General features: G+C 41.4%; 1 long non-coding RNA gene across 4 annotated transcripts in view; it reads left to right on the forward strand.

Annotated features, from left to right (window-relative positions):
* The window catches only part of LOC116450611, a 213586-nt gene that overhangs the window by 167665 nt on the left and 21953 nt on the right, over positions 1 to 23968 (forward strand). For 2 of the 4 annotated variants that reach the window (XR_004242848.1, XR_004242845.1), the window contains 4 exons: positions 7335 to 7445; positions 14982 to 16244; positions 20304 to 20443; positions 23288 to 23355. This is a non-coding gene — a long non-coding RNA (uncharacterized LOC116450611). The remainder of the gene's footprint in view (positions 1 to 7334; positions 7446 to 14981; positions 16245 to 20303; positions 20444 to 23287; positions 23356 to 23968) is intronic. The other 2 variants (XR_004242846.1, XR_004242849.1) reach the window with 1 other exon arrangement.

Consider the following 23968-nt stretch of genomic DNA (forward strand, 5'->3'; position numbering starts at 1 on the left):
ACCATTTTCAATATGCACAGGCTGTTTCTGAGTAAGAAACAGCTAAAGCAGGACCATTCCCCAGCAAATATCCTCTGTGCCAATATGATGAAATTTGAATGGACCTGTGACTGCCTCAGGACAAGCCATTAGATTATCAAACTGAAGAAGAATTTTATATTATAGGTTGCTTGGAAACACAGATAAAAATCTGTCCCTGGCCTCTTTTGCCCGGCTGCAATCCCCAGTGCTCCCAGTTTGTGAAAACGCAGGGGGTGTCTGCAGTACCGCAAACCTGGCAGTGGAAAACCTGTATTTGTTCTCCAGTTTCTCACACGGAGACAATGTGGTGACCCTCTGGGTGCTGGATATTCCCCACTGGAAGTATGGCAGAGATCCCAGCTTCTTTCTGCAGCACTTGTTTCCTTTACCTCCTCTCTCTACCTAAAGTACCCTAAAGTAGAGGGGCATCTTCTGCTTCAGGTTTTTAACCCTTTTCTCTCCAGAAGAGCCAGGGAATCTGATTCACTGCACGTGGGTTCAACATGCATGTTATTTATTAGGATCAGCAGCTCTGTAAAGTTAGGCAAGAAGTTGCTTTTCAAGGTGCTGGGTGGCTCTAAACATTATTAAACGTGGTCATTAGAACATGCTTTTCCAACCATTGAACGGCTGTGAACATTAAATATTTTGGTTTAATAAGTGCTTGCTTTTTCAGCTGCTGAGTGGCCTTAATCTTTTTTTTCTCCTCATTAAAAAATGTTGTTTTTCCAGCTCATGAGCCACTGAAAATACTGGTTTTTTCTTCCTTTTTATTATTTTTATTTCTTTTTCTCTCTCTCTTTTTTTTTTTTTTTTTAATTCACTGATCAGTTTATTTTTATTTTAAAAAAAGGGTGAGAATTTTGGAGCCTTTGGATAAAATAACTTGTTTTCAGCTACTAGGACAAGTATAGGGCAAGGCTTAAGATAACATGATAATCAAACCTTGCTTGTGTGAACAAGTTCCACTGAGATAAGAACAGCAAACTATCCAAACATCAGCAGATTGTCTTCTGTGTGTGCTCTGAAAGGATGGATGAATCACACTGCTGCGTGCCAGTTTTCCCACATGCCAATCAAGCATGTCCTATTGTGTCATCCCTATAGACTCAGGGGGCAAGGTATGAAGCAATCCTGGGGTCAGAGGTGAGGCCTGTGTGTTTTGGATTCAGAACGAAGATGATGCGTTTCACTTAAATTTCATTTCCCATAGTTGGTCTCTGAGGCAGCCCAGGTTACACAAGAAGAAAGGTAATTAGGAAGAAAGGTCTTTTGCTAAAGCCTTAGACTGGAAAAGCAACTTCTGCTTCGGGCTCATCGTATGGCTGTGGGAAAGTAATCTGTGCCGTGAGTGTTGCCTAACCATCCCAAACATCTTGGGATGCTCACCATGCCCCACCTGACCTCAGCTGTCTTTCCAAGAAGGAGGGTGTCTCTGTAGGTCCAGTAGTCTCTGTGCTAGGACCACAAACTCTTGAGAATCACAGCTTAAGAGACATTAATTGTCTCTGTTTAGGCAAATAGATGGCACTCTTAGTCTTTCTCCTAGTTCTCCTGTAATACTAAATCCCAGGAATCTGCTGGACGCACAGGCTGTCCCTTACAGTGTTGCTACCACCCTTGCTCCCACATATCCCTGATTTTTAGGGTGGCCTTGATGGAGGAGGAGACGCTGACAGCATGGAAGGCAGTTGGCAGGAAGTGGCCAACACCTTGCTCAGCTGGGGATCTCTCCTGAGGGAGGCCCAAAGTGGCAGCTTTCCCCTGTGGCTGGGGCATTTGGCTTTCTGCAGCTCCTAAATCACCCACTTGGAATGCTCTGTGCATCAGCCTGGAAGGGAGTCAAACCGTTTTATGAAAGCTGCAATTAGTGGCTTCCCACAAATAGCATCCAGCACTGACAAGTGGCTGCTATGTAATGCTGTTTATGGGCTTGTTTCAGGTAATGGAATTTCATTGCCTTTCAGGTGCTCTCGCCACAGGAAGCACATATATTTTTTCAGCTCTGTGATTTTTTCCACTAAATTGCACAAATCTTTATATTTGAGCAAGTGCATTGGAAACATTTTACTCTGCATTTGTTTTGCTGTTCAAGCCCTTCATGAAAGGAAGAATAAATATGTTCTTCTAGGAAAACTGGGGTGAGAAAGCAAAGGGAGGAACAGAGATACTGGGAAACAAAACCTGGTCTTCACAGCTAGTAAATCAGTGTATTCGTACTGCCTCAGTATACCTGTGCTGTATTGGCTGATGAGGTAATCCAAAATTTCCCTTCTTCTCCATCCCCAGCTGTGGCAGCTCCTACCAACCTCTACCTGAACCCATATCTACCTGTGGCTTTTTTGGGAGACTGAGGATGTGATGTAGAAGGGCTTTTCTGCACAGTTAAATGCTAATTGCTAGGCATGGAGCAAATCAACCTGAGACTTCAAATGACCTCTTTAGCTGTAGTTGATTTAATGATATGGAATGATAGCATCTTTATGGTTGGAAAACACCTCTGAGACCATTGAGTCCAACTGTTAACCCAGCACCACTAAGACATATCCCCAAGTGCCACATCCACACAAGTTTTGAACACTTCCAACACAATTATGTTTGGGTTTAATGTGGGAACAGAAGGCAAGGGCAGGTTCCATTGGTTCTGGCTGGCTCGTGTAGCGTGACATTTTACCTGGGATGATACACTACCTCCAGCAATCCACACTCCCTCCCCGTGTGGTCCATGCTAAGCAGAGTCCTTCTGGGCTGCCTGCAGTGGCATTTGATAGGAAAAAGTATCCCACATGAACAGCCTTGAACAGAAACCCTGTGAGATGTGATCACTTACACTGAGCCTGTTAGGTCACAGTTAGAGGCATAAAGAGCATTTGTTGGGAAAGCTGAGCACCCAAGTGCACAGCATCCTCTTTTGTTTGTGAGCCCTGCTGAAATCATGAGCCTCAAAGGCAAAAGAAGGCTGTGAACCCAAGGAACAGGTGAATCAAAGGCAGAGCAGTTGCTCCAAGGGAGAAAATTTGAAATCAAGGTTGCAGAAAACCACGGCTCCTAAGGGATAATGCAGGTAATACTATCACACAGCACTAAAACAATACAGAACTAATTAGCTCAAATATTTGCTGACAACATGGGTTTTGAGGAGAGGGGGGCATGGGATTTCATAAAACTTAATTAACTCATAGAGTAAATCAGTTTCATTCATTGCCACAACGGAGCCAATCAAGATAGGCTTACTGTTTGCTCATTTGGAAAACGATTAGGATTCCCATTTAGACTTAATTACAGTGCAAAGGTTGACAATTATCATCTTTGTGGAAGCACTGGATACCACAGTATCTCAGTTGAACATGTGCCTGTAATTATAGACATCATTTTCTTAGCAGAAAATGTAACCCACTTATTACCTGGATTTCATGCCTGTAATCACAGATAGTAGAAATTTAAAAAAAAAAAAAAATCAGAAGAGGGCTGGTGCTGAGTTACCTTGCATCTTTTCATAGTAAATTACTTTGTGCAGCTTTTTGTCACAAATTAAAATGTTGGTTTGTATTTTATAGTCCTCATAGAAGGGAATTTGTGGACATACCAAGGAATCAAAGCAGCCACATGGGTCATATTTTGACACTGCCAAGAGCAGCACTGCCTCAGATTGGTTTGGTTCATAAACCCTTCCTCATACCTCCCTGAAATTTCTCAGGTTACACAGGCATGTACTTATCATTGCAGAAACAAACTGCTGAGGGAAACTTGGTCAGTCACTTTGGAAAATCACAGCTTGATCTGAACCACAACCGAATGGACTCACCCTGCTGACCAAAATAACCCACATTAACGTTAAAGAGTGCAAGCAGTGCTTGGCTACCATCATTTTTAATCCTGCCAAACAAAAATGATAAGCAGGTAGAGATTCCTTCCTTTTGCCAGCCCAAATCCCACTAGGAGGCTGTTTCAACTCATCACATCTAGAGGCTGTGCCGTGGCTGAGATAAGAGAAAAAGAAAGTTCAAAACATTTTACAGATATTAGTTACAGATAAGGCAGGAGGTAAAATGAGGACGTAATAAACACAAGCTTGATTCAGAGCGATATGTCACCATCCCTGGGTCTCTGTTTATCCCACGGGCTTGTAAAGATGGAGGGAGCAGCAGTGGATCAGCACAGCACTGAGTACTAAACAAGCACCAACACATTTAACAATAAAGTTGAATTAGCTTCTTCCCTTAATTATATTTATTTGCAAATTGTGGTTAGCAAGGTGGAAGTAGGCAAGACTCAAACTTTCCTGTATTTGTTTCACACAGGACATGTCTGACCTTAGATTAATGCCTGAACCTCCTGGGGAGAATGGCACAAGTGACTTTGGGACCAGGGCATCACATTTTTGGGTGGGTTTTTGCCTGCTTGCCAGCTGAAATGCTGAGTTTGCAACAGATATAAATGATTTGCAAGGAAACAGAAGGAAAGAATGACTTTGCACTTATATGTCCTCTTTATTTTCCATGCTCTGCAAAGGAATTTAGCATTCAAATTTTTTTCCTACCTTTGCTGTGCTTCTTTTGAAAAATTCTGTTTGCATCCAGAAATGAGCACTGCCCCACTAGGAGGGGAAGAAACCCAGCTTTATCAGGTCAGGTAATCCCTGTGCACCATAATCAACAAACAATGTCAGCAGGACTTCAGGGAGTGCATTTTTGTAGCTGTGTGGAAAGGCAGCTGGGAGTCTGGAGGCAGAAAGGGTTCTTTTTTTTTTGTTTTGTTTTATTTTTTTTTTATTATTTTATTTATTTTTTTTATTTTTTTTTTCCAGGAATATTGACTTGTGTTTTCATTCTGGTTTTTTTTTTTTTTTTATAGATGTAGATAAAAGGGAAGAAAACAAAGTTTTGAGCATTGGCTGTGTCTTTTTGAAAGTTTAATGTTCAGGTGCTTTTAATATTGCTTGAATGCTGAGTGTTTTGTAAGGAGAATAAAAACAGTCATAAAAATAATAAAACAGGAAAAATAAGTCCTTACATTGTTTGAGGTACTTTTAAAGCTGAAAAGCCTTTGCTTTTATTTTGTTTCTTATACCACATTTACTGGAGCTTTATGTAGCCATGGAGCCTGTGTGGTATTATTGCGTTCCTTTGGAAAAAGCTGAGAGGGTGGATTTTTTTTGATGTCTTGGCTCCCAGCTGCCTGGCAGCACAAAGTTCCTTCAGATGTCAGCAGAGAATTCTCCTTGTTTGCAGGCTGAAGAGCCAGCTAAAGCCCTTGAATGCCAGGCACTGCCTGGTGTGACAGCAGGAGGACTTCCACATGTGAGCTCACATGGGAGCTCAGAGCTGGAGCATCTTGCTCACTCCAGGCAAGTCAGAACAGAGCAGCTGTGCCCCTGACACAGTTTTCAGAGCAGGATGAATGAGCTCTCTTTTGAACTGCTGAACTACAAATTCCCCTCCTGGCACAGCTGCCGTGGTGGGTGGGACAAGGGGGAGAAGAAAGAGTTCAGGGAATAAGGCACCAATAGGGATGTGCAGGTGTGGGTGGTGGGAGCAGCTGACTTGCCAAACCCACTGGAGTTCACTCCACCCAGCTGAGTGCAGTTGGGAAATCTGGCAGGGTTGGATTGCCTGGTACCTGGAAAAGCTCATTTGGAATGCCTGGTATCTCCAACCAACCCACAATTAAGTGATTAGTTACAATGATCAGAGGTTTGAAGAAATACACAGGGTTGAGAAGTATCCTCACTTGTTTAAAAAGTAAGGATAATAGTTTAAAAAAAGTGCCCAAGGAGAGAAGAATCCTGTTAGCAGAAGGAAGGAGGAGGAAATGAATGCAGCAGAGATCTGTTAGCATACAGCAAATCAGGCCTATTCACTGATTTCATGCAGAACTAGTTGTGCCACTTCAGTGCTTATTTATCCACTACAGGAGTCCCAAATATGAAAACAGGCACAGAAACTTATTGGCACACAAGTATTTGTCATCTGGCAGTAGAGACATGTGGGATCCCAGGCAGGAGCTGCAGTGTTGGGCGTAGTTCCTGCCTTTGGAGTGAACAAGAATCAAAATCTTAAAGATGGGGTTCTGAGGTTCAAAGCCAACACTGTAACATGTGGTTACAAATCACTGACCTCGGGAAGATGGGAAAAAAGGTTCAGGAGCAAAGAAATGCACTGAAAACAACCTGCTGCAAGCTTCACAGAGCTCCATTTATATCAAAATACTTCAGTACCAGAAATCTTGGGTTGCAGTTACTTTCCTCCCTCACCCGCCTTTAGTATCATCTTTGTCTTTTTTGGAAGCCACTGCCAAAATTGTACATTTCTGTCTCAACCAGAAGCAGTCTGAACATCCCTGTTGTTATAACATTTCTGAATTAGTTTTGCAAATGGAAGAAGTTATGACTTGTCAATGTGAGTTTTGAAAAGCAAGTTGATTTTCATATCCTTATCTGAATTTAGCCTGTCTGTATATGTTAAGTGATTAGTCTGTTTTTGACTCTTGGAGATGCTGCCAGCTTAACAGTCATCAGCTTGCAGAGGTGTAAACACCACAAGAAGTCAAGAAAAGTCCATTTCTTTTTATAAAGGTTTCTGGAGGTTAAGCCCAGAGCAGAATATATGTGGAGTTTTAAATTGTAAGGATAAGTAGCTGAGATAGCTAAATTGTTACTTTATTATTGCCATCAGTCTAAAACTGAGCAGAGAGGGACTTTTTTTCTCCCTTTGCTTTTTACCACAGGTATTCTTAGCTGTGCTATTCAAAGGTGAGAGTGACTTTAGTGTGGTGGTTGTGAATAACTCTTGCATGGATCAGAGAATTGGTGATTAATAGAGAAGACTTTGGATGCACACAGGTCTCAGGTGTGTCAGAGTTTGCCTTAAGAAGGGATGAGAAGCAAGGCTTGAGCTTATGCTAAACTCCTCCACAGGATGACTGTAAAATTACTTTTGAGAGAGATCCAGGTAAAGCTTATGCATAAAAATTAATCCAAGTGCTCAAACCCAAGCAATACATTTTTGATACAGAGCATGCCATCTTAGTGAGCTGGAGAGACATAAAATTAAAGGTGAAGTGGCCCAGATCACCTTGGCTTTGGTGTTTGAGGCTTTTGAGTGCCTTACTTTGAAGAAAAATACAGAAATAAGTGCCTGCTGAATATGCTAATAACTTGAGAGGATTCAGAGGGGAGAGGAGCTCCTTGTATGTGAAAAATATCCTTGGGAACCAGTGCTAGACACTATGCAAAGTGAACCTGGCAGAAATGATGGGGAGAAGAACAGAACTGCTGAACAGGTTTGTTGTGGCTTAACATGTGTTTTCTGCAGCAGGAAACTTTCAGTGCTGGGCAGAAGGAAGCCTGCAGAGGACTGTGGGGAGAGGCAGAGCCAGCTTTTCATGGGAAAACTTCATCCAAGAATAGGATCCAAAGAAACTGGGTGAGTGATCCAGTGCTGTGCACTGAATGTGCATCGAGGTATTTGCTCTTGGCTATAGCCAATCAATAACTTCTCTTAAGGCCTTCCAACCCTCCCTGAAGGAAGCCCTGGGGGTGCCCACTCCAAGACACACCTGGTTTGCAAGCAGACAGCCCCTTGCAGGGGAAAAAGGAATGTTCAGTTTGTTCAGCGAGGAAGTATGTTTTGAATCTCAGTGTAATCTGACTCCCTGGATCAGGAGAGATAGTGCACGGGGTTTGAGACAGAAATACATCCAGTTCTTGAAGTGGTTGGGAAAAAGCAGCAATCTGTGTGGGAAAGCTGGAGAAATGGTGGGAGAGAAAAGAAAAATGACATGCATTAGTGGTTTATGCCTTCCAGACATTTACAAACTCTGGGTAATGCAACTCAGAGGGAATTGCAGTCATTCCAAGGAGGCTGCATGATTTAAGAGGGCAGCAGGGTTGCAGTTCGCTCTATGGTTTAACCCACAAATAAAACTTCCATCACGGGGTTGAATATCTGGAAGGAATTTGGGGGTGCATTTTTAGGAGCACAGGCATTAATAAGGCATAGATTTATTGCCTCAGTGACCTATCACCTCAGCATCATCTGGCCCTGTGCTGCCCATGGGATGGAGAGGTTAATGTGTAAAACACACCACAGCTTCAACAGATTTGGGGAAACAAAGACAGCCTTGCAGTTGTTGCACTTGTGATTTTTTTTACAGATGACAATTGCTCTTTCTGCTCTATGCCTTAAAGACAACCTACCCAACCCATTTTCCCTTGCTGACCTACTCTCTGCTTTCCAGAGTGAGTTAAAACCAAGGCACCATGCAGATGAAGGGCCAGTGCCCATCATAAGGCCATGATCTAGTTAAATTAAAACTCTGTTATAAGTGCCTTTAATATGTTCTCCTGCCTGTTTCATTGAGTGATGTCTTCCAGTCCTTTTCTTAAAAAGCTGGTACCTGAGGAAAGATCCTAGAGTGTTCCTCATTGTATTCCTCTTGCAGAGGCCGCTTTGTTTTATTTAATACATATTGTTATCTCAAGCTTAGGATGAGTTCTCTAAGCGTTTTTCTTAATGAACTGTATTTCATGTAGTATTTTCCCTTTTCCATTCCATTCCATTCCATTCCATTCCATTCCATTCCATTCCATTCCCTCCTTGTATTTCTTGTATTTTTCACACTCCAGAATGCTTTTCTTCCTTGGTTTTTGACATGCAAAGATCAGACATATATCAGTATCAATAAAATCCCTCAATCTGTTTTGTGATGAACAACAGATGAGAATGACAGCAGTGAAAAAAACTAAGCATTCTCCTTTCTTGAAGGCCATTAAAAAATGGAGGAAAAGATATTTGGAACTGGGATGAGAACTTCAGTCTACTGAGGGTTTAATTTTTATCCTTATTTTATTAGGAAAAGGAAACAGAGGCAACAGGACTTGGCCAAATGAGTTAGTCATTCAGCCCAAGCAGATGTGCTGGCATGATTCTGGCATCTTTCAGAAATACCAAGACTCATTTTGATTGTGAAATACTTGCTGTAGTGTATTATCAGAGAGCCTCAAAGGGGTTCATTTCAGAGCTAGTGGTTTGAGGCTCCTCTGATGTGAAGGAAAAATAGATAATGCCTCATATTTCAGTCAGAGCATGAGCAAGGATGCAGAACAATCAAATTCAGCTCCTTTGCCCTTTATGCCATACTTCACATCTTACAGCACTAGGAGAAAGTTTGAGCCAGTGGAAGCTGGAGCAAACTTGAAGAGTTGCAGCAATGAATGGGACTGAGAGAAACTGAGTTTGGACTCATGGGAATATTTTAACAGCTCTTTCTGATCTACTGGGGGAATAGCAGGATAATTTAATTCCCGTTACTTCAGGTGTAAAGTGATTTAGTGATGATGGAAATTTCCAAAGTGGTGTACTCTTGATTTGCTTCCTTCCTTCTGCCCTTCTTGGGACAGCTCATCAGAACAACTGGCTTATGGTCCAGGCTGTAATTTGGCTCATGATTAAAGTCCTCCCTCTCCCATGTGCTCTCACTGTCCTCAGCACTCATTCCAGAGGGAATCTAACACAGATAACTGGTGACCATTCCTAGCCAGAATTGCCAAGACAAAGTGTGGAGTTGCAGTGTTGGGTATTGAGGGTAATTAAACAGCTGATCACAGCCCCATTTCCAATCCAGGCACTTTGGAGAGCTGGAATGAAATGTGTTCTGTGTGGCAGCAAAAGGCAAAGCACAACTTCAAAATACACCAGGGGCTAGCCAGCCAAGGCAGCAGAGAGGTCAATACAGGCTGCTAAATTAGCTTCAGAAGCAGAGTGAGTGATGGGTTGATGCCCCACAGTCATCTGCTGCTGCCTTGTAACTTCTTTCAGAAGAACTGTCACCTTCCTGCTGGTTCAGGTGTGCTGCCCTCCTCCCCTGTCAAATGCATGGCCTTAGAAGAGCTCCAAAGGCTTTCAGACCTTCCTTAGGCAGCAGTCAAAGTCTGAATATATTTAATATTCTAGTGAGATCTCACAGAGGAGAGAATATGTGCTGTGATGAATAAAAAATGAGGCATGCAGAGGGTAGTCTAAAAAAAACATTTGAACCAGTTGTTTGATTTTTCTTATGGATAAGGCTGCCATTTTTATTTGAAAAACATGAAAATCAGCTTTTTTAATAGCTTTTTTTTTTTAAAGGAGAGGGTGGAGGAGTCTAAATGGCAGGTATTTTCATTGTGACCCTTTTCAGAAAAATGCCGTGCAAACATATTTCTGTAAAGAGCACACAGGGCTTAGGCTGCTCTGACAGTAGCCAAAGCAAGCAGCAAAACATATGAGTGCCTCCAGACTGCTCCCAGGGTTTTGTTCCACTGCCAAAAGCTGAGACATGCACTCACAGCATGAGGCAGCAAACTCCTCTGGCTTTATGTGCTCGCACACGAGGTGGATTTAACAGAAGAGATTGTTGCGCTCCCCTCGCTTCTTCCCTTCTATTTCTCCCTTAAGGTCTTGGTCTAAGAAAATAATATGGAAGTAATTCTGGATCCAGTGATACTGAAGGCAGATGAAACAGCTTTGCCAGTTGCAGCACATATTTGTCAAAACATCTGAGCTTGTGCACACTTGGGAAAGACCAGTTTCAGTGTGTTTCATCAGGATGCTTCTGTCTTGTGCCTGTGGATGGCCGGATACGGGGAGATTTCTTAGATACTGTGCGTGTTTCCTGAGGCTGTTCAGAATATAGGATCAAGATGCTGGGAGGGACTTTTGGTGTCTGCTCAGGAGGACCTGGATAGATAGAGGTGTTTTCCTTTCTGTGTCTTTCTGGCACTTGGGGAACTTGGGATGAGCTCTGTGTCTTGCTGGTGGGACATCATGCCCTAGGAGACAGATACACCCCATCTTCACAGGACAACCTTTCCTACCTTCTCTTTCAACTTGCTTGAGATCCTGCTCAGCTAATGGGAGTTAATTGTCTCCAGGGTAAGGAAATCAGCTGTAATTCCTGGCTGCAAGGGTTTGGTTGCTTAAGTATCTTCACTGGCACTGGGAGGCTCACATCAATTCAAAGTAGTTGGCCAGCGTTCGGTGAATATAAACCTCTGCAGGCAACAGTCAGAGTGTGTTGCTATTACCTTGGAGGGGGAAAACTGCTGGGGGATGGTACACTTGCACCTTGAGACCTTGTGCAACCATTAGAGTGGCTCTGATCTGCATGGACACTTTGATGGACACGGTCATGAAGCAAATGTGAGTGCTTCCCTCACCAAACCCTGCTTCCCAATCCATGCAACAGCTGGAGATTCAGGCCTGGAGTCTGCAGAGCATGTTTCCAGGATGGGCCTTGAGGAATGTGTCCAGTATGTATGAGGAATGTGTGTCTGCTGGCAAACATAAAATCATCAAACCTATAAATATGGAAATAGATCATGTCAGAGAAACTTTGATCACCCATGTGTAATTTTCTCGTATGCAGATGTCAGCTTTCATAAAGCCTATGAGTTCAGTTTCAGATTAATATGAGAGTTTTGCCCCCATTTATTTTGTATCACTTAAGAAAGGTTGACTGGGTCCTTACAAGGTTGTCAGCCTCGATTAAATCAACCTTTAGAAATCATCTGGTAGAGCTGTGGCATGTATCTGTATTTGGAAATCTTCACTTGAACTGTCTTTTGTTCCACTTTGCTTATACACTAAAACAGGTGGACAGTAATGCTCTGTCATCTGCTATTCTTGGGTTATGTGGATCATAAGAGACAATTAGATGAAGAAATTGTTTCTGAGGGTTTATTTGGAGAATTGCTTCTGTAGGTCTCCTGCCTGTGCAGGAATGAGAGCAAGTTATGAAAGCTTTGGAGCAGTAAGTTTGAAGCCTCTTGCCCAGATCTCTCCACTCTTCCCCCCTTTTTCTGCTTCTGAACAAAGGGCCACAGATAGAGATCACAATCCTTTGCTAGGAAAAGCTGTCTTCTGAACACGTTTGTGCATGTAGAATATTTCCCAGAAGCAAATGCGTTTTTGTAATCTCAAGACTTCGCTTTGTGCATCGAGATCAGATCTTAAGCAATAGGAATTCATTGCCAGACTTCCCCTCTGCTATGTACAAATTCTGCATATCAAAGGTACCAGGGACAGGATTCATCTGTGCAAAATTGATTTCTTAGAATTTGTGAGGCCAGGTTTTATCCACTGGCACTGCAGGTCAGCAGCACGGTGTGACGGTGTGATGGCATCTCTGAAGGGCATTTCACTTGTTTAACGACTAAACAGAGTCAGAAAAGGGGAGAAACATCTTGAATATGATGACCGAATTGGGGTGCAATGATTTCTTCCAGGTGTTTCAGGCATCAAACAACTCCTTGGCTCTGTCTGATCAGCTTTGAAGGTTACTATTTAAGATTAAAAATGTTTAAACGCTAAAAAGTTTATGTTTTTAAAAGATCTGTTGTAGTTAGCACTGACAGCCATCCCATAATGCTACTGTTGAAATAACCCTCCTGTGTTCATGAACCTGTATTTCCATGTGGTACCCAGAGCATAACTCAGTCCCTGTGCAGGGCTCCAAGGCTGACAGCTCTGCTGTGTCTGCTTCTCCCACTGACAGCTGAGCTCACCCCAGCACCCATCTTCTAATTGTTCCCAGCGAGATTCAAACAGGGCAAGTCTCCTGATGGGGCAATGCTGTGTGGGTGACCCTGAACATTGGCTGAGGCAGACCCCTGTGCACTGATGTGCCTGCTTGTCTCTGAGCTGTCAAGGTGTCACCAGTAGCTTGAAGAGCTCTTATCTCTCCTTTAAGATGATGGAAATGACAAGATCCTAGTTTCTTATAGGCTGACTTCTTTAATTTCAGCTTATACTGGAACAGCCAAACTAAGGTAAATTATACACAAACATGCCCAGCCATCAGAACCCAAAGACTTTTGAACTATCAGTGTATTTCAGATGCAAAATGCTTACTATTCAATCTTCTTTCCTGCTGTGTGATAAAAAACTAGATACCTAATCACACTCTCTGTTAGATTTGATTTATATTCAAATAGTCCACTTGCTTTGCTGAGTAAGCTGCTCCTGTGTCTGGTTCTGATCTCAGGATTTAAGTCACATAACCTTGAAGCAGATAGAGACCAGTAGAAGTAACTTCTTTAAAAGTAGGATTAAACTCCTTTAAAAGTGGAATTAAACTTTAAAAGTGGGATGAATTCGACTGGCATGAACACAGAGAGCTGAATCATTCTCTCTCTGTGTTTGCATTCATGACTCTTAAAAGGAAATAAAAGGCCTTTCAAAAAGGGATGAAGAAGAGAGGTCATATGAGGAAAATGATAATGATATCGGAGGAAGTTTCTTATTTGATTTTTGGAGTGTAAAATATTAAGCTGGTCAGTGAGGGAATGCTACAGGCGGAATTATGGATTCTTGGGAATTTATGTTGATTCAGAGGAAAGTGAAATTTAGGATGTGCCCATATGGAAGTTGGCCTGAATATTTAAAACAGATTTGAGAGTGTGTAGGTAATTTTGCATTCAAAGAAACAGATGAATTGTTCCCCCTTGCACCCAAAAAATTCTTTGGGATCTGTGTGTGTAGATGCATCAACCCAGTGCTACCTTATTAACAGAATTGCTTTGAACAACCTGAGACCCTCACCAGAATCAGTAATTTACAAAGGTAAAAGCCACGATTCTGCAGGTGTGCTGGTGTCTGGGTGAGATGGGGGACAATTTAAAAATTTCATTCACCTGATGGCTGTGGAAGGAAAGCCATGAAAGATGAGGATATCCCACCCAAAAGAAGCTGTTTTCTTGCTGCCAGTGTCTAGGAAGCCTCTGTGGTGCAGAGGTGAAATTAAAGCAAAACCTATTTCATTGTCCTGTCCCTTGGAGAAGCTGTATCAGCAGCCACACAAAAGAGATAGTGGGGGGCCAGGGAGGACTCTTGAAAATACCAAATATTCTCTGTCCTTCCTGGTGTAGTGTTCTAGTTACTTGTGGCTTCCACTGCCTAAACTCCATCAAAGTAAAAACTCAGTGCTGCTACTTGTTGTCTGTCCTTAAATGTTGCAAATTTAGGGGATGATCTGCTTGGAGTGAGATTTTTTTATTGTGAGAGTTTTATTAGCTCACTTTTTCATCTCATTGTGGGGAACAGAAAAAAAATTTATTCACTTAGGCCATAAAAATTAAGGGTGTGCTTCATCAACAGAGATGTTCTGCAGTAACCTCTGAACACCAACAGTGGTGACAAAAACTGGACTGCTTTTAAAACATAGGCAAGCAAGTGAGGTGCTAGTGCTAAGGAGCTATAATGACCCTAATTAGGGTTAATAATTTTACAAGAGATATTAAGCTTTATTAGTCCTGGAGGCAATTTCACCCTGTGGTTCTTGGATCTGGCCTGTGGTGTCGTCCTCTAATAGAGCAGCAGTGTAACTACACTGGTGTTACTCTTGGTTTGCACTGTTAAAGAAGGATGGACCCAACATATTCTCAGGGCATGTTTTGTAACACCTTATTCAGATTTTATAGAGCCCTACTGGTTTCCTCCCTCTTAAACACTTTAAAATTTTCTAACATAAGAGTGTTGTTTGGAAGGCTAAGAGAATTCAGGAGGGAGGAGGTGGTGAGGCAAAGGTGTGTGTGATAAATTAATGTAATTACTCAGGTTTGCACTACAGCTCAGAGACTGCACTGTGGGTGCAGTGGATGCACATGAATGCAGTAATAATGGTAATATATCACCAGTATAAATAGAGATGGGCATGAAAACACCATCTGAGACCCACACTGTTTCTAGATATGTTGCCTTGCCGCATCTGGCCCCGTGGTAACAGAATGGGGCTTTCATGCTATTTTTACTCCAGACTTTCCTTTCACATGACTTTTGTTTGACTTCCTACTCCCTCCCCCTCCTCCTCTTTGCCTCTGACTGCACTCCACGTGCATGACAGTAAACATGTAAAATCACATCAGCAAGGCAGTCACAGAGGGAGAGAAAATACAAACTTTTTTTTTCTTTTTACCTTCTCAGATTGCTCTCTCTGACTGCTCGTGCTGGCTGAAGGACTTGATTTGGCTATTTCAATCTGCTGAAATTGCTGCTAAAACAACCTTCTGGACTTCTTGCTCTGGCCCTATCTTCGGACCCTCCCTGCAGAACAAACCTCTCAATCAAATTGTTTTCCTTTAAATCCTCATATATCTCAGCAACTCATTCCCTTATCCCAAACATACCCACTTAACTCTCATCCACTGCTCCTGTATTGAAGTTTGTAAGGGACAATTTAAAATGAGATATGCCATTCTCCAGGTGTGGCAGTGGTTCCATTTGTTCTTTCCAAGTATCTTTGTCTTTCTACAGACGTTCACTGTGTGAGGATCTCTTTACGGGGGCAGGTAACCTAATTATAGAAAAATGTGTGAACAAGGCCTGTGGTTGCTATCTTAAGTCTTCCAGATTGGTAATGAAATCCAAATTTGTGAGGGGTTCTAAGAACCAGATCTTTGATTTTTGACCAGTTGATCAAGGAACTTGATCAAGTAATGCTTTATTCTGCTATGGAATTACTCAACTGGGAGACAAACCCCATAAATCACCACTGAGGAATCTGTGAGAATGAGCATTTTTCTCCCATAAGAGATGTTTAGTAGAGAGATTGTCCTGCATAGTTTAGGAGGTGCAAAAAGTTGTTCAAACCCATTTTTTTCCTTTCCTCCCCTCCTTGCCAGAAATGTGAACACAGCAGCACGCTCCCAAAACGTTCTGTAAAGAGACTCCCTCCCACCTTAACAAATATCTATGGAGAAGCCTTCAGTCTGTATTTATGCAATATTAATATAAGAAAATCAGTGCTCTTCTTTAGTCTCAGAGTGAAAGCCTTAGAAAGGTGTTTTAATAGATTTTTGTCTTACTGGCTGGCTTACCCTGTGGTGCACCAATAAGGAGTTATGAGCAACTTGCCGATGAAATATTTCACTTCGAACCTCTGATTCAATATATGTGCGAGTCCATCTGCAGTGGACTATTTTAATATCCCTTGATCTGCAGTAACAACTATAATTAAAGCCAAAATGAAGTTTCTATTGCTCCTTTTCTTTTTTTTTTTTCCCCTCATGTAAATGTTCTCATGAAATATTATGAGCCTGAATGTTTTACGGATGAGACTACCAGGCCAAAATTGGAGTTTTTCTGAAAATACTCTTAACAAAATGCAGAACCAAATGTTTGATGTTTCCTGGGATTCCCAGTAGTTTGAGTACTTTATGCAGCAGCTTCTTCACAAGTTGTTTTGAGGTAAATATTCATGGCAAAAGCAAAGTTGTATGTCAAAAATATCAGTGAATAATGGATGGAACACACTAGAACATAATGCACATGCTTGCATGTAGTCTCTCCTGCAATAAAAATGAGCAGTGCTCTGCTTTATACCTCAGTGTCTATAATAACCACACACAGGTAGGAATTCAGTGAAAGTCCTGTAACATCTGTGTAGCCCATTTTTCCATTACAGATGTTGTTTCCTCCCTCTGTTGTTTTTATGCACTCTAACTAATAAGGACATTGCAAATACTCAAGCCTTGGAAGTAAATATTTTTCTTTTGGAATTAAAATAAACACCATTCAGTCTCGATAGCTTTAACTTTTGTTCCCTCTTGTTTTATCTTTTGCTTAAAACCATAGTAATAATAATTATAATAATAAAAACCATTCTGTCTTGTTTAGGCATTTTTCAAGTCAGTACTAAACTAAACAGAGAAATTACTTTCTACTGGCCACTGGAGTTATTAGAAACACAGAGATGTCCTTGTTCTAGGAGCATCTAGAATGAGGTACTGAGAACACAAAATGCGCTCAGTTAAATGGATTTTGACTTTAGAGCACCCCAGCCCAACTGGACTAATGTATTCATGGGGTCATCCAAGCAGACATGCAAAGTATAAGTGAAGCCCAGCAACTACAAAAGAAATGCTTCCAAATTCATACATTTCATTGTGTCTCCCTGTGGATTAATGATTGCAAGACATTTGCTTTTTGATGTAGGCAGGTTCATTGGCATAAAGTGGAATGTCCACATTAGAAGAAGAGGCAGCATCTTGATGTTATCGTGAATGTTTAAAGTAGCTTTTCAAAGAAATTATTGTTTCAGAATGATTCTATAATTCTCTGATATGTACCTGCAGTGTAAGGGACTGGACACAGTGCCCAAAGAAAGTGCCCATTGTTCTGACCACATTCTGTGTGTTTGAGTAGGAAAACAAAATACCTCTAAACACTAAAGCTTTAGTTTTAAGTTTTGAACAAATCTTGAGTTCAGCTCCTTTATGCAAATCTATCCCAAAGGGAGGGAACATAACCATTGCACACAGAACCCCCAGAAGTGTACTCGAATAATTTGCTTCCTTTGATTCTCTGCAAAGATTGCTAAGCTAAAACACGTGAATGGGCTAATTTGTTTAAAATGCCTTTTCTTCTTTCTTTTTATATTGCCTTTGGCAATTTTAAGCCTTCAAAGACAGCTATGGTTTCTTAGCAGTCTGCACTACTGAAGGAAGACTTTAATCAAGCTTGCTAGCATCCAAATATGATGTGCAGCTGTACATTGTGCAGCTGATTGATTAATATTTAGCCCCCCTGGACACCTCAGAAAAAGTGGACATACTGGAAAGATGCAGGTATTCTTGATTTAGGTATTTACTGCTCCTTTCCCAATGTGACCTCATTTGTTCTACTGTGATAAATAGGAAGAGGGTAAATAGACATCCTAAATCTAGACAGTGAATTTCATGCTAGTCAAAATAAGATTTTGGGTATTTTTCCCCACAGGCTTAGGGCTTAGGATCACCAAAAAAAAAGAAAAAAAACAAAAAAAAAAAAAAAAGAAAAAAAAAGAAACTAAAAATATTTCTATTAAAGAAGCCATTTTACTGAAAACTGGAAAAGAATAAGTTTTTCAGACCAGACTGCCTTATAGTTATAATGAGATTTGTTTAATATAAAGGAGGATCTTGAAACTGAATCTTCTGTCTCGAGTACAAAAATGTGGCATCAGCCCCTTTTTTCAAATTCCCCCACTGTGGCTGTTCCAGTTTGCTGATCTTACCCACCCAGCAAGTTCATTACTCTGGCTTGTCTCTCTCTCCTGAAAGTTTTCATGAGAATTGTTGAAAGGTTTCATTTTCGTTCCACTGTGGAATGAAAATCAAGTGTCAAGATCATGACAGCTGGGGCTTTGGGGTTCTCTTTTCCCTTTAATGGAATGAGATTGCTGGTTTAATCTGCTTCCATGTGCTGAAACGACTCCTGTATTCAAATTGGCATTATTGAGAGGAAGACAACTGTAGTTTGGGTATCAGTTCTCTGGGACCTGCAACCTGCCTGGCAAGGAAACGTCATCAGGTAGGTTTTACCTCATTTAAATGCCATTATTCCAAGGACTTGCTCAATCTATGTACCCTGAAGTGGGAGAGACACCACAGAGAACAGAAAGATGGATGGCAGGTTTGGATGACTGCCCTGGTTAGATTCTCTATATTAGATTGTCATGCTTTTCCTGGCCCAGATGCTAACATCTAACACATTTTTAATACTATTGCCTGTTGAGATCCTATTAGAAAATGATTCAGAGTCTGGAAAGTTAGGGGGGAAAAAAAGTTAATTCCCTAGAAATAATATGGTCATTATGTGTACACTGAATTCAATATGTAACTTGGGTTTTTTATGGCCTCTCTACCATCCTGCGCACCAGCTTTTTAAAATTGCAGTCACATTCATTATGAAGTAAATGCCTAATACAAGTGATTCTCAAAACAGTTTGTAATTTAAATTCCTATTGGAAATAAAAGTAATGACCCACAATAGCTCATTAGTGGCTTTGCAAATGTTCATTATTTCCTCTCTCTTTGTCTTTCTCTTGGTTTTCTCCCCTAACTAAAAGACAGGGGAGTTTAAAGGTTTAGACTACCTTTAGAGCTATCCATCTCTAATGACCCATGAAAGTGAACATTCGATTCCTGAATGAGGAAATCATCATTCCCTGGTGTTTCTGAGGGGATAAGTGTGTTCACTTAGCAATCTGTGAGGAAGCTGGGTATTCCAGATGATTTTAAGAAATTATTTTATATTTATGTCTAAGGGAATTAAAAAAATTATTTTAAAATATCAAAAGAAATATAGAGAAGGCCAAGAAGTCCCTGAAAAGTTGTATATGAGGAATCTGGATTTTGAATACAGGTTGTTCTAATGATACCCTGGATTCTGCTACACTACCAAAGATTTGTCTGGCTGCCCATTGCTTGGAGATGCACAAGGAGAGAGAATTCCATGGTTCTAAGGAGAGGCACACAGCCCATTTCCACTGGCTTCTCTGTCAGATGAAGGCCTAGCATCTGCCATGCAGATGACCCTTGGATTTCTGGGGAAAATGACACAGGAGAGAGGGAACATGAGGTTCCAGTGACATTCTGCCTTGTGTACTCCCATGAGCAGGATTTAACAGTGCCTGCTCTGGAATGGTGTTACCCTTAATAAGAGGGTTACCCTTAAAAATACTCTGCCTTGTTCGTGTGGCTCTCTCACTGCCCTGAGGTCCCCAGTCCCTCAGCACCACTCCCTGTTTGTCTCCTTTATGCTGGCTCATGTGGCAGCATTTGCTGTTGCTCTGGAAATGCTAAAATGCTCCCTGCCCCGAAATCCTTGCAGCAAAAATTCTGTGGGATTAAACCTGTATCCCACATGGCTCAAGCACACTCTGCTGTAGGGTGTGCTCGGAGAAAAAATGAGAGCAAAATACCTTATTTATCTTTAGTTTCCCTCTTCCCCGGTGATTTTTTTTTTCTCCTCATTAGCAATCAAGACTTGGAGACTGTTGGTATGCTGCTGATTGCTGGTGGGGGCAGGCCGTAAGGAAACCTCTTTAGAATATAAAGTAACAGATTGCTTGCTTATAGAAGGCTCTCATAAGTGCTCACCAGAAGTTAAGTTTCACTGACTACTTTCTGTGTATGCAAAGGGATTACTTTGGCAACATATGCATGAAACAAAACCTGGTAACATGCTTAAAAGCATTACCTATTGTTGGAATTCGGATTATTCAGTGCAGTCACTAGATCACACCCAATAATTCTGTAAAAAATTAATTTTTCCATCCTAAGGTCAATTCGTTTTTATTGCATTGCTTCAAGCAGGTTTCTCCAAAGCACAATGCTCCTCTGTGAGCCACCAGCACCGTGGCTGGTTTGCTGATGTTTACATTAGGTCATCTAAGATTTAGGTTTGACTGAGTTTGGACAAAACTAGGTCATTTGACCTATGACGCATTACTTTTAAAAAATAACAAGGAATGTTCTTTTTCAGTCCTCTTATCTACTTCTTGCCTGAACTCCGAGATCACTTCTCTCTGACCGGTGAGACTTAATGGAAGCAGCTTCTTCCCGCTGAGCAGGAGAGTGGCTGCTCTCTGCCTCTTCCTACCTCTCAGCAGAGAGAAACAAAAGGTCAGTCCCCAGCTTCTCATAACTTGCATGCACTACATTGTTTTATTTTTCAATTTTTTAGCTCTATTCTTATTCAGATCTACTTAACACACCCACTGTGTGCTTCCCCCTGGTTTGGTGTGTGCTCTGGTGTGTCACCCTTAAGCTTTGCCCTTCAGGGAGGTGTCAGATGTGATGCTAACCACCCTCTCCAAATCCCAATTTAGAACAATATTATCGTTCTCACTTCGTTCACTATAAACTGACTACACAGTACCACCTGCTGATGGACCAGCATCACAAACCTGGCTTTTAGTTTTGTTTTTTTTTCCAAAGGCAGAGTTGTCTGTGACAGCATTGCCTTCTTGGGAAGGGGCCCTGAGTAAGAGGCAGGAATGCTCTCGTGTTTGTGCAGTGCTTTGGACTCTGTCATCTGCTACCACTTAGCAGAAGGATAATGTTGTGGCAGGAGGAGACTTGTGCCTTAGAAGAAAGAGTGAATAGTGTCCATTTTTCAGAGCCTAAAAAGGCGGAAAAAAAATAAAGAGAGCATAAGCCAGCAGGCCTAAGGCTATTCTGATTTACATCAGGATCGGTATAGGCCCTGTATGGCTTACAAAGCTTAGGAATCATCTACATCTACTTCTGTCACCCACCCCAAAGTTCAGGAATGAAGTAGCTGAATATCAAGGTCATTATACTTCATTAGTCTTCATTAATGTGAGAGCTGATATTGGTCTGATCTCTTATTTCAAAAGCTTTTACTACTGAGGCACCAAACCTCTTGCCCTCCCCAAAATTCACGACATAAACTTGTGTCATTTCAATTAGGAATCAGGCTTGCACTTTTACCCTTTGTAAATATCAATTATAGTTTTGCAGTTGTTGATTCTGAATCTGTCACTCACCCCAGAATGTTCCAGTAACTTCTTTTAATAAAAGCTTGCAGAATCTGTCCCTTCTTAGGGAACAAACTCACTGTAAACACAGCCAGATAACTGTCAAAGAGAAATGGAGTAAAGCCAAGAAAAAGAGGCATCAGGGCCAGATCTCAGTATTTTGCAAATCCAGATTCTCTTCTCCTTCAATTATCCATCAGATGATTAAGAACTCTATCCTATGGGCAACACTGCCGTGTTCAAGAACTCCCTTTTCCTCCAATTTACATGGTTTTCTCTCTTTTTTTCTCTTCCCTTTTTCTTCTTGTAAGATATGAAATACTCTGGTGCATGGGTTTTGGTTTAGGAAGGCTTGCTTTTTTATTTTCATTTCATCAAGACAGAGTTCCATTTGTTCAGCATCTGCACAGGACAACATCTGGAGCCCCAGGAAATTCAGCTGCTCTGTGTATGACGCTTAAATGAAATTACTTTTTCATGCACTTCAGAAGAGTATCAAGAGCATCTCTCTGACCAAACAGGGCCTTTTGTTCTCCTCCAGCAAGTGTTTCTCATTAAAAATGTCATCTCCCTAACAAATTGCTTCATTGCCTTTGCAGCTGAGGTTATTGTTTTCACGATTTTGTACTTGTGTGATTCTCTAAGGGAGCAGAAAGCTGGGAGAAGCGGGGCTTGGTTTCTTCTCCCTTTGCCCTGTGTATGCCCTGTTTTGTCTTCCCACTTTTGGGGGGCAGTTTCATGTATTTACCTCTTTGCCCCCTTGGCTCAGCACTTGGTCTGCCCACATGGGGCAGAACATGGGGCACAGGCAGCAGCACGAGTCTGTGGGGACTGCCCTGTCTCTGTGCATGGGGACAGTCCCAGGGGGCTCTGAGCAACCAGGTCTAGTGCAAGGCATCCTTGTCCATGGCAAGGAGTTGGCATTCAATGGTCTTTAAGGTCTTTTCCAACCCAAACCATCCTATGATTCTGTCTTCTGGGGCTGTTGTGCTTGAACAGGGATGGAAGGTGAGAAAAAGAAGAAAGCAAAGTGAGAAATGTCCGTTTAAAGCTGGAATATAAAGAATAGTTTTTAATGAGATAAATCTCTTTCTTTTGTGTGAAACACAAGGTTTGGTAATTTTTCCATGTATTATTCCTAGGTGGAGTATGTGGGGCTGTTGAGTCTGCAAGAAAACCTAAGTTATCTTTAGGGACTTAGGAATTTGTGGTGACTCTTCATGGGAAGTCTGATCAGAAATAAAACTAGAGACCAAGGGAAAGAGCTGGAGGGATTCAAAGGGAGACAGCATCAGTCTGTACATACTGCACCAAGTCTAAGAGTGCAGAGTGTGTGAAGTCCCTCACAGTAGTGAGCAACACTGTGCTGAACCTCACCCAGCAGCACAGAACTGAAGGGTCTGTATAACTCCCTTGAAGAACTGCTTAGAAAATGCTAAAACTTCAAAACACATTTTGCAGGGAGGACATTATTTAAAGCCCAAGCATAAATAATCATTTATTTATTTTTCTCACCTCATTTTTCTCACCTCTGACTTTTCATCCAGGATTGACTTCTTTCTGCATTTTGAAAAGCCTTCCTCCCCACCCCCCACTGAAGAGAGATATATGCCAAAATCTTAAACTCACAGAATGTTTCAGGTTGGAAGAAACCTATAGAAGTCTGGTCAGCTTTGAAACCTAATTTAAATGGCAAGTTGTAAATAATGTAGAAGCTCCATCTCACTGGTTTAAGTGTTCCCTGCATGGTAACACACCATCTGCTTAACCTGAGACCTCTTTTTTGTAGGTGACTACAAATTACTCCCTAATAATTTCACTGGCCCTATAAACTTGCAGGGTAATCAATTTACACAGGCTTATTGCCCACTTTCACAGTTCTAGTGCTGGTCACACAGTGTGTGCAGTTTTTCTTAAAGTGTTGATTTCCTGAGTCATGAATTTCCCTGAGAATGCAGGTTTTCAGTTTTTCAGGTGGCAGGAGCTACAGAGAAATGTTGAAAGGCTCATTCCTAAAGATTCATAAATGAGAATGTAAGTACAACTCCTTCATTTTTATAATTCTTCACAAATTTTATGGTTATGTAGACATTTTGATGTTAAAAACTTCAACTTGTCATTCCAATCTCTCCTTCAATCAAGAAAAAGATAGGAATAGTTGCAAACAATTTTTTTTTTCTGGTCTAGTGAGTCATTTCTTAACGGGATGGTTTTCTAGGTTTGTTTCTCTATTTCATGTAGGACACGAGCAGCCATTTAGCTCACAAACCACAACAGTTACCTTTGATTGTCTTGGGCACAACTGATTTAACCGTGTTACCACTCCTCCTCTCACTTATAAGCAACAAAAACAGCTCCTGTGTGTTAAACTTAGCACCAGGCACAGCCTTCCTGTGAGGCAGCTCCGTTTCAGGCTGCAGCAGAAACACTGGGCACCACACCGTGGAAAATAAGTATGTAGCAGTTGTAAATATACATGTATATTTATATATATAAAATGGTGCTAGAACCCACAGTCTGTAATTTGTGGGTGACCTTTAACTATGTGAGGATAAATGGTTACAAATGAGGACCTCTGGTCTTGGCTTTAGTAACCTATTTTGTTACTTCTGTTAGTAAATCAAAAAACATGTATATCCATGGGGTT

This window comes from Corvus moneduloides, chromosome 13, assembly GCF_009650955.1.
Source record: "Corvus moneduloides isolate bCorMon1 chromosome 13, bCorMon1.pri, whole genome shotgun sequence".
In the NCBI taxonomy this organism is placed as follows: Eukaryota; Metazoa; Chordata; class Aves; order Passeriformes; family Corvidae; genus Corvus; species Corvus moneduloides.